The 12,500-nt window shown below is 33.8% G+C and overlaps 2 long non-coding RNA genes across 3 annotated transcripts in view; one reads left to right on the top strand and one right to left on the bottom strand.

Annotated features, from left to right (window-relative positions):
• LOC149130240 (uncharacterized) overlaps positions 1 to 12,500 on the bottom strand; it is an 89,390-nt gene that overhangs the window by 5,945 nt on the left and 70,945 nt on the right. The window lies entirely within an intron of this gene.
• The window catches only part of LOC128251510 (uncharacterized), a 112,750-nt gene that overhangs the window by 99,634 nt on the left and 616 nt on the right, over positions 1 to 12,500 (top strand). For both annotated transcript variants that reach the window (XR_016239243.1, XR_016239244.1), the window contains one exon: positions 12,099 to 12,500. This exon is cut by the window's right edge and continues 616 nt beyond it. This is a non-coding gene — a long non-coding RNA (uncharacterized LOC128251510). The remainder of the gene's footprint in view (positions 1 to 12,098) is intronic.

Raw genomic sequence — 12,500 nt, 5'->3', positions numbered from 1 at the left:
CATGCATATATCTATATATGCAAATACATATTTCCATGATATACATATGTATATGTGGGCATATACACACTCATATACATTCAGGCATATAAACGTATACGTATATATACATACATACATACATGCATACATACATACGCACATACAAGCAAACACACACACACACACACACACACACACACACACATATGCGTGTATAGACACACGCGCCTACACACCTACACACCACACATTACACACCTGAAGGCAGCCCTTCTTTCAGCACACCTGGAAACTTCCGGTCGTCTTTATATCATTAATTAAAGATCTCCCCCATCGGTTGTAGCCAACGGTGAATAGTTTTGGTGTGGTTGCTGCTACCACTACCACTACCACTACCACTACTACTACTACTACTACTACTACTACAACTACTGCCGCAACAACTACTACTGCTTCTACTTCTTCTACTTCTTCTACTTCTACTACTACTACTACTACTACTACTACTACTACTACTACCACTACTACAAGATTTATTACTGTAGCTTTCGGTTCCGTTGTTGTTACTGATGTAGTTGACTCTCATAATACAGAGAGATGACAAAGATGATGACGATGATGATGACGATGATGATGATGACGATGATGATGATGATGGTGATGACGTTATTGGAAGTGTTGGTGATAGTATTGATGATAACGATGATGATGATGATTATGACGGTGGTTATGATGATGGTTATGATGATGGTGGTGGTGATGGTTATGGTTGTGTAAGTGGCTGTGTGGTTGATGGCGATGATGGTCGTGATGAATGAGGAGGATGGTGAGAAAGAGAGAGAGAGAGAGAGAGAGAGAGAGAGAGAGAGAGAGAGAGAGATGAAGATCTCGATGATAGTGATGATGAAACTCGTGGCAGTCACGATGACGTAAGTGAAGCGTATAAATATATATGTATGTATATGTGTGTGTCTGTGAGAATAAGTGTGGGTGGACAGATAGATAGATAGATAGATAGATAGAGAGAGAGAGAGAGAGAGAGAGAGAGATTTTGGCGGATGGATAGATAGATAGATAGATAGATAGATAGATAGATAGATAGATAGATAGATAGATAGATGGATATACAGAGAGAGAGAGAGAGAGAGAAATGGATAGATAGATAGATAGATAGATAGATAGATAGATAGAGAGAGAGAGAGAGAGAGAGAGAGAGAGATTTTGGCGGATGGATAGATAGATAGATAGATAGATAGATAGATAGATAGATACATAGATAGATAGATATACAGAGAGAGAGAGAGAGAGATAAATGGATAGATAGATAGATAGATAGATAGATAGATAGATAGATAGATAGAGAGAGAGAGAGAGAGAGAGATTTTGGCGGATGGATGGATAGATAGATAGATAGATAGATAGATAGAGTAGAACAACAAACAAACAGATAGATAGGCACTTTCAGACATTTGTTCTGATTGGCTATGTTCCGAGTTCAAATCCCGCTGAGGTCAATTTTGCCTTTCATTCTTTCTGGGTCGATGAATAATTACCAATCGAAGGCGGCAAAGTAGGCAGAAATGTAAGAAGTTGGGACTAAGTCCTCTGAGACGTTTGTTCTGATTGTCTATGTTCCAAGTTCAAATCCTGTAGAGGTTAATTTTGCTTTTTATCCTTTCGGGGGTCAATAAGGACACACAAATAGAGCGCAGTGGACTGGTCAAACACTCAGGTGGTCAAGCAAGATGGTCAAGTTTTGCAGTATTTGTACATCTCGATGCTCTAAGTTCAAATCTCGCCATAGTCAAATTTACTTTTTACCTTTTTTGAGGTGGAAAAAAATAGTCTCGAAGCGGTGGGTTGGGTTAGGGTTAGGGTTAGGGTTAGGGTTAGGGTTAGGGTTAGGGTTAGGGTTGTTAGACGAGTCGGACAGGAGGTCTTGTCGTACCATTTCTAGTTCTTTGCGTTTTCACAGCAATGCCTGCAACGCACACGAGCGCGCACACACGAATACGCACGGAAACCGAAACGCGCTCAAACATATTCACACACAAGCACATGCACGAATATGCACATGCACACACACACATACACACACATTATTCTTAAACCAAAACATTGTGGAAGAATAATAAAATTTGTATTCTGGCAAAATTAGGCGGTAACGCATAGGATTAAAGTAAAATCGTTTTCCTTATAACTGAACATTAAAGCAAACATTAATGGAAGCAGTTGACTGGCTTTGGCTCTGTTTTCCGTACATTTTCATTCGATCAGATGTTTGGGACATACAACTGAACGACGAACGCACACAAATGCATGTTTGAAACAGCTGTAAGGCAGTATATAGCATATTATTTCAGCCTATTATATATATAATATATGTGTGTATATATGTATATACATACAGAGAGTGAGATGTGAAAACAAAGAGAGAGAGAGAGAGAGGGGGAGAAAGAGAGAGAGACAGTGGAAGCAAAGAGAGCGAGAAGGGAGAAATAGTCATATAGATATAAATACAAGCATTTCTGTATTCATATAATTATCTATGGATGAATGCAAATACCGGGGTATATCTACAGACGTAAGCATATATACTTGAATATATACGGGTGCGTGAGTGCGTGTGTGATGTTTGAGAAAGAAACAGGCATTGTATAACTAGAGTGAAATAAATATAATGTACAAATTGAGTATATAATTATATATACATACAAATATACTAAGCTATACCCGTAAATCTATATGTAGCATTATATATCCATCTCTATGCATATATATATATATATATATATATATATATATACATGTCTGTGTGTTATTGATTCTATAAATGTAAGGGTGCAAGAATATATATATCATTATTATTACCATCATTATTATTATTATTATTATTATTATTATTATTATTATTATTATTATCATCATCATCATCATCATCATTATTATCAATATTAACTTGTTTTAACTATATGCTGTAACCTGAATACCTCCTTTCTTACTTACAAAGATATATAAACATAATGGTACACATAGGGATATGCAAGAGCGCATATATATATATATATATATATATATATATATATATATATATATATATATATACATATATATATATGTACATATACATATGTATGCATGTATGATCAAGTATGTGTTAGGTGTATCATTGATAGATTGATGATGGACGCGCATTCATACACACAGACAGAAGCATGTATATTCGTATGCCTGTGTTAATGTATGTATAAGTGCATCGACGAATATATGGATTTAATGATATATATCGATGTCTCATAAACATGAATTGACATGCAAGTATATATATATATATATATATATATATATATATATATATAGAGAGAGAGAGATAGATACACAGATGATTATATTTATACGCATTCATATCTTTATATCTATGTGTGTGTATGTGTGTGTGTGTGTACGTATATATAGTTATATGTTACACACTAAAAAATACATACGAATAACTGTTATAAATACATAAAAACAGATATTTACAGTAACACACATAAAATATATACATACACATACATTGACATATACAATTATAGAGACATGTATATTCATATATCTTCTCATATATGTACACAAAAAATATATATATAGATACATACACACACACATGCAAACGCACACACACACACACACACACACACACACACACACACACATGTATAAGCTAGATACTGTAGTAGAAAGATTTAAGCAAATGTCTTTGTCATCATATATTCACATATATGTATATATATATATATATAGGTATATAAAGAGAAAAAGAGAGAGAGTGAGCGAGGGCGAGAGAGATAAACGTGAGTACATAAGTACACATTTTTAACATCTCCACGTATAATACAACACACATATATATGTCGTGATCCATTTACAAAAGACCAGCCCGTAGGCAAAGAGCGGTAACCGTGGAAGACAATTTCATTCTGACAATGGCGATGTATTCCGTTTCACAGAAGATGGTTTCCTTTCATAGCGGCCATTTTGGTTATCTTCCTATTCAAAAATCTCTTCCTCTCTGAGCGGAAAGTTGACATTGTGCTGTACAAGTTCATCTTTTACATGAGAAGTTGTCACATATATATATATATCTATATACACACGCATATATATATGTATATATATATATATATATATATATATATATATATATATATATATATATATATATATATATATATATATATATATGTGCATATATGTATGTGTATGTATGTTTATATGTGCGTATATATGTAAATTTTTTTTCGTTTTTCTGTTTTGCTATAGTGACATTATTTATTATTATAATAATTATTATTATTAATATTATTATTATCATCATGATTATTATTACTATCATTATTATTATTATCATTATCATTATTACTATCATTATTATTATTATTATTATTATTATTATTATTATTATTAGTTGATTATTTTCGGGGAGATACGTGGCATATAGGTGTGTACATGCTGGTATGTCCTCGCGTATATGTATATATATATATATATATATATATATATATATATATATATATGCCTTTATGTAGAGTTATATATTCATATATATATTTATATTTATATTACGTATATGTACGAGTGTAAATATACGTGTTATACGTATCTACATATATATATATATATATATATATATATATATATATATATACATATATATATACACACATGTTAATAAACATGCGTAAATATATGTATACGCACATATTTATATATATATATATATATATATATATATATATATATATATATATATATATACATATATATACATACATATACACACGTAATATGTAGTCATGTAATATAGTCATGTATATATAGATAAGAATATTTGGATTCCTGTGTAAACTTCGGCATGCTTCTACCTAAAAATATATATAACACGTATATATATATATATATATATATATATATATATATATATATATATATATATATATATATATACACATATATATACATATACACACACTGAGACACACACATATATGAAGGCATAGAATCACAAAGGATGGGTGTATGTATCATGGGAATGTTACATCTATTCGTATTCTTACACACAAATCTCCCACACCCTGATATTCATACACAGGCATACACACGCATATGTATATACAAACGCGTATAAAATATATACTCTTTCACGATATAGCGTCTCTGCTGTTGTATGTATATGGGTGTTAATCTTACACGAAACACGCAGGCACACTCACACAGATGCATGTGTGATTACAATGTTGATCTCCTCTGTATGTATGTATGTATATATGATAGTATATGCCTGTATGTATACATCCCTATGCGTATGTGGCATGCACGTATCCGCACACACATACATACATACATACGGATACATACACACACATACTCACCAGTATACATGCACACACATCCTCGCAAGATATAAGCGTTTCATTACCTGTATATATATATATATACCACTGCATTTGAATCTGTACATTGTTCGTATATATATATATATATATATATATATATATATATATATATATATATATATATATATATATATATATATATATATATATGTATATATATACATATATATATGCAAATAAGTATATAGATATCAACATATATGACTATTATATGCATATATGTATAAATATGTATATTTATATATATATATATATATATATATATATATATATATATATATATATATATATATACATATATATATTCAAATAAGTATATAGATATCAACATATATGACTATTATATGCATATATGTATAAATATGTATATTTATATATATATATATATATATATATATATATATATAGATATATATATATATATATATATACATATATATATTCAAATAAGTATATAGATATCAACATATATGACTATTATATGCATATATGTATAAATATGTATATTTATATATATATATATATATATATATATATATATATATATATATATATATATATACATGTATACATCTGAATAGGTATATGTGTATGTATCTATTTATATTTGTATGTAAGTATTTTGCATGTGCATGTGTAGGTGTAATACAGATGCATACATACAATCGCCAAGGAATATATGACATGACCCTATGTATATGCACGTATGTATGCATCGATACACGTACATACACTTGTGCATACGTGTTTGTGTCATCGTTATATAATGGCATATATAATCGCTTGCACATAAATATATATTGCATTATCTGCTTGCATATATATATATATATATATATATATATATATATATATATATATATATATGTATGTATGTATATATGTATGTATGTATGTATGTATGTCGGAATCTTTGTATTTATGTGTGATTGCATCCTGTGTGTATGTATGTATGTATGTATGTGGGTGTATATGTATAATTTTTAAGTGTTTTTATAGTTTTCTCTAACGAATTTCCATTCAACAAGATCTTCCTATTTTTCAGTTCTACATTGCAGATTTTTCTCTAACCGATACACATATATATATATATATATACATATATGTGTGTGTGCGTATATATATATATATATATATATATATATATATATATATATATATATATATATATATATATATATATTTTTAGGGAAAAGAACCAAGGTTCATGAATTCATCGATGAAAATCCACTGTCACATATAGAAAAATTTATAAGTAAAAGCACAATTAAGAAGTATAATATAATACAAAGTAAATATCATAAGCTAAAGATAATAAAACGACTACACGTGTTTCATAACCAATTTTCAAATAGAAAGAAAATTTAAATCGATATTCTTCCGTTTGCTGGAATCGATTTGCTCGAATAGAGGTGATGCTCCCGCATGGCCGCAGTCAAATGACTGAAACAGGTAAAAGGATAAAAGTGCGTGTCTCATATTTTATTTGTTTCAGTCAGAGAGCTGCGACCAAGCTGGGGCATCGCCTTAAATGATTTAGACATATACATCTAACCACTTCTCTCCACATACATGGAAGCGCGCCACATAACCTAAATCTCACTGCAATTCTCTTCCTTCCGACGCTTCCCTTTATCTGTCCTTCCGTCCATTATAGTGCATGCGCGCGCATATGTATGCGTACTTGTGTTATTGTGTGTGTCTGTGTGTATGTGTATGTATGTATGTGTGTGTGTGTTTCTTTCTCTTCTTAATTATCAACAATTAAGTGGGCGAACCCTAGAGAATATAACAAAATAGCAAATAAATCCAGAACGACTTTGAGATTAGATTTTAAAGAGCATTTAATAAGGCAGGGGTGGGGCTGTATTGTATTATAATGAGCATTTAATGAGAGTGGGCGGAGTTGTGGTGAAACCTTAATTAACACTCGCGTCACTTCATCATTAATTAACTCCGTATTTGTCTTGCCCGTGATTCTTTCGGTTTCCATCTTGGCCGTATAAGTGTGCGTGTGCATATGCGTGTGCATTTGTGGGTACGCATGTGTGTTTGTGGGTGTGTATAAGTGTGTGTGTGTGTGTGGTTGCTCGAGGTTTATAATTAAAAAGGTAAATGGGGTGGCTAGGAAGGGAAGATGTATTTGTTCACAATGTTTTGTTTTTTTATTATTTATAGTCCCTAGGGCTTTCATACTTTAGGACCCTATATATATATATATATATATATATATATATATATATATATATATATATATATATATATATACGACGGGCTTCTTTCAGTTTCCGTCTACCAAATCTACTCACAAGGCTTTGGTCGGTCTGAGGCTATAGTAGAAAACACTTGCCCAACGTGCCCGGAACCATGTGGTTGGTAAGCAAGCTACTTACCACACAGCCACTCCTACGCCTATATATATATATATATATATATATATATATATATGCATTATGCATGTATATATGTATGTATGTATGTATGTATATGTTTGTGTGTCTGTGTTTGTCCGCGCAACATCGCTTGACAACCGATCTTGGTGTGTTTACGCCCGCGTAACTTACCGGTTCTGCAAAAGCTACCGATAGAATAAGTACTAGGCTTGCAAAGAATAAGTCCTGAGGTCGATTTGTTCCACTAAAAGTCTGTACTCCGGTATGGCCGTAGTCAAATGGGGTGAAACAAGTAAAAGAAAGGACAAACGAAATAATATAGGATAAAAAGAGGTTTACTGCACACAAGCAGATCTATTAGACAGTTGTATTGCAGGTTGGAAATGAACCCGGGTTTACGAACGAATTGTAGTTAATTAAATTTATTTGAACACCATATCAGTTTCAACATTTTCAATGGAATCCAAAATGTAAATAGAATGAAAATTGCAAAGACAGAGAATGCCCAAGCAACAGAAAAAAAAAGTTTCGTTGCAATAAAATACATTGAAATGTCAAATTTTGAAAAGGTTTCGTTGCAATATGGAATGAATAAAGTTGAAAGTTGAGATGTTCCATAAATTTTATAGAAATGATACGTGATAGATACGATTGATGAGTCATGGGAAAAGATTGCGTTTAAAAATTAAATAGGCGCAGGAGTGGCTGTGTGGTAAGAAGCTTGCTTCCCAACCACATGGTTCCGGGTTCAGTCCCACTGCGTGGCACCTTGGTCATATATCTTCTACTAGAGCCTCGGGCCGACCAAAGCCTTGTGAGTGGATTTGGCTGACGGAAACTAAAAGAAGCCCGTTGTATATATGTATATAGATGTACATATATACATTATATTTGTATATATAGACACAGGAGGGGATGTGTGGTAAGAAGCTTGCTTCCCAACCACATGGTTCCGGGTTCAGTCCCACTGCGTGGCACCTTCATCGTAATTATCTTCTTCATCATTATCACCACCACCACAACTATCTTCGTCATAATCATCATTATCATCATCATCACCATCATAACCATCATAGTTATTAGCAGTAGCACAACCTCCATCACCTGCTATTATCCTAAATGATCGCCATGACTCTTTTCCGTCATCGCTGTCATCACCATCATCATCATCAGTTCGAAATCGAGTACCACCACGACGACCACCACCGCCCACCTTCTACACATCTCTACCCAGCTCCCCCACCCCGTACTTCCCCCCACCAATCGTTATGATTAACATTTTCATATCAATCTCGATGTTATCCGGCTTTCCCCTTCCTCTCCCCTCTCCTCCCCCTACTCCCCATCTAATTTTAATCTCCCATGATCGTAAGATTGTGGTTTCGATTCCTGGACCGGGGCGACGCGTTGTGTTCTTGAGCAAGACACTTCATTTCACGTTGCTCCAGTTCATTCAGCTGGCAAAAATGAGTAACGCTGCGATGGACTGGCGGGGTACGCATACGCCATTGAAACCGGGAAACCGGGCCTTTTAAAGCCTGGCTAGGTTTTAAAAGGGCGCATTTATTTATTGATATATATATATATATATATATATATATATATATATATATATATATATATATATATATATATATGCATGTATGTATGTATGTATGTATGTATGTATGTATGTATGTACGTATTATGTGTGTGTCTATGTCAGTGTTTGTTCTCTCGTCCCACCATCGTTTGACAACCGAATATCAATAATGAGAGAGAGAGAGAGAGAGAGAGAGAAAGAGAGACGGAAGATGGAAGATGCGAGAATGTTTATTAATCCTTACAGTTGTTTCGACTCATCGAACATCGATCTCTCACGCATTCCATCCAATCAGGTCTGTGATTGAAACGTTCTTCCCAGGATGTCGCGCATTTGCACGATTCGAAACCCGGACCACATGATTCCGCAGAGCAAACTTATTCTTAATCACACATCAATATCTCTGCCTTCACCGTCACCCATCAAACCCTCACCCACATCATAATAAATAATACATATTTCTGTATCAGCATCATCACAACAACCACCCCTACCAGCCTCTCTCTCTCTCTCTCTCTCTCTCTCTCTCTCTTTTTCCTCTCTCTTTATCCTTTCTCTTCCATTCCTCTTCCTACACCCCCACGCACTCTTATGTGAGCGATTTCATTGCCGAAATATGAAACGATAGAGAACGGCAAAAGATCTCAAATAGCAGGAAGGTGAAGCGGATAGAGTCTTCCAATTTGGACCGTCAAAATGTTTTCTGCCATTTTCGACAAGTCTTTTATCATCATTATTATTATTATTATTATTATTATTATTATTATTATTATAGATATCATTATTTTTCTTCACATCATCATCATCATCATCATCATCATCATCTTTATTATTGTCTTTATTATTTTTATTATTATTTTTCCGGTTTTTTTTTCCTCTTTATTCTTTATTCTTATCTATCTTTATCTTTAAATCGTTTCATTAAAAACTAATTTGTCTTCGGTAGGCCAACACCCACACCCCACCCCCACCCTACCCCTGCTCCACACTCCCACCCACACCTCACAATTCCATGCCGCCACTCACTTAGAATCACTTGTGTTTTCACCACCACCACCACCACCACAACACCTAACAATTCGCGTCGTGTAAACAAACATATACACACGCCTCCTACATACACATATACACGAAAACGCACACACACACACACACACACACACACACACACACACACGTGTATACAGACGCAAGAGACACATGCATTTATTTCATCACTATACATACATACATACATACATACATATATATATATATATATATAATATTAATGGTTTCTTATTAGGAAACCAATAGATTTTATAAAGGGCTGCAAGGAGAAGTGCTCAGAATAAGTGAGAAAAGAGTAAAATATTAGTTAAAGAATAAAAAGACTGGGTTAACGACTCAACATATCACACCCCCTCAATGAATAAGATATACACCATAATCCGCCAAACATAAGGAATAAGAAGATATAACGTAAGAAAAGTAACGCAAGAAGAAATAATAAATAAAAGAATAAGAAATATATAGCATATATAGTATAAAATTTTATACACGAATATATTGTTTGAACAGATAACATACAAATGAAAAAAGAAATTGAGTTAAAGGTCTAATGTTGTTGGCACTCCGTCGCTTACGACGTTGAGGGTTCCAGTTGATCCGATCAACGGAACAGCCTGCTTGTGAATTAACGTGCAAGTGGCTGAGCACTCCACAGACACGTGTACCCTTAACGTAGTTCTCGGGTATACGTGTCTCGGGTCAGCGTGACACAGAGTGTGACAAGGCCGACCCTTTGAATTAGAGGCACAACAGAAACAGGAAGAAAGAGTGAGAAAAAGTTGTGGTGAAAGAGTATAGCAGGGTTCGCTACCATCCTCTGCCGGAGCCTCGTGGAGCTTTTTAGGTGCTTTCGCTCAATAAACACTCACAACGTCCGGTTTGGAGATCGAAACCGCGATCCTATGACCGTGAGTTCGCTGCCCTAACCACTGGGCCATTGCGCCTCCACAATAGCAAAATACTCGATTAAAAAAAGACATCTTTTTATTTTTTCTCGTAGGTTGGGGTTTGTTGGGGCTATAACTAAATCGATCGTTTCCCCTTCAACAGATATTTTTTAATAAACATTCCCTACCAACGAAAGAACAAAAAATATATATAAATAAAGCTAATTATAAAAAAAATATACCCACTCATCTTCTCCCTCCTCCGTTCCGCCATTCCTACCGCTTATTATGCGTTGCTAATATATATTTATTTCTCCACCCAACTCCTCAATTTTTTTTAAAGAATTGGCCCATAATCACCATGTTCTTAGTTATTACATACAAAATGCTATAATTCGAAAGATCGTGGCGATACATAATTACACACACATTTGTGGACATACATATATATATATACACATAGAAGTATACGCACAAACATACGGGTATGGATACACACGGCTATACATATATACATACATAACAATAATGCTATGTAAACAACATACGAAGTACAAAATAATAGACATACACACAACACACAAATGTGCTCCGAATCCCTGATACACACCGACACACACACACACACACACACACACACATATATATATACACATATTCATTTACAAACACATACACATACACTTTTATACAGCCGCTCAGAGCCACGTGGAAACACATATAAATATACAAAGATAGATAAATATCTTTTATCTTTTATTTGTTTCAGTGATTGGACTGCGGCCATGCTGGAACTACCACCATCACTAATACCACCACCACCACCACCACCACTACTACCATCACCACAACCACCACCACCACAGCAAGAACCGTATTAACCACAAAGATACTACGGTAATAAGATGTACAGCAACAACAAACAGCACACAATATTATCGTAACCACAACCACAACCTCAGCCACAGCCACAACAACGAGATTAACCACTGGGACCGATAAGTTTAATTAATAAGAGCTACTACCACCTTAACAACCAACATCATCTCACCATACCACACTACACCACATCGCTGAAGCCACAAGAATCCCCTAAAACAAACGAGGCAAAAAAACGGAAACAAAAGACAAAGAAAAATGAAGCGAAAATAAGTTAGACCACAAGAAAAAA

This window comes from Octopus bimaculoides, chromosome 30, assembly GCF_046866305.1.
Source record: "Octopus bimaculoides isolate indiv1 chromosome 30, ASM4686630v1, whole genome shotgun sequence".
Lineage (NCBI taxonomy): Eukaryota > Metazoa > Mollusca > Cephalopoda > Octopoda > Octopodidae > Octopus > Octopus bimaculoides.
Note: the sequence above shows the minus strand (reverse complement) of the source record. Positions and strands in the feature narration are given on the sequence as shown.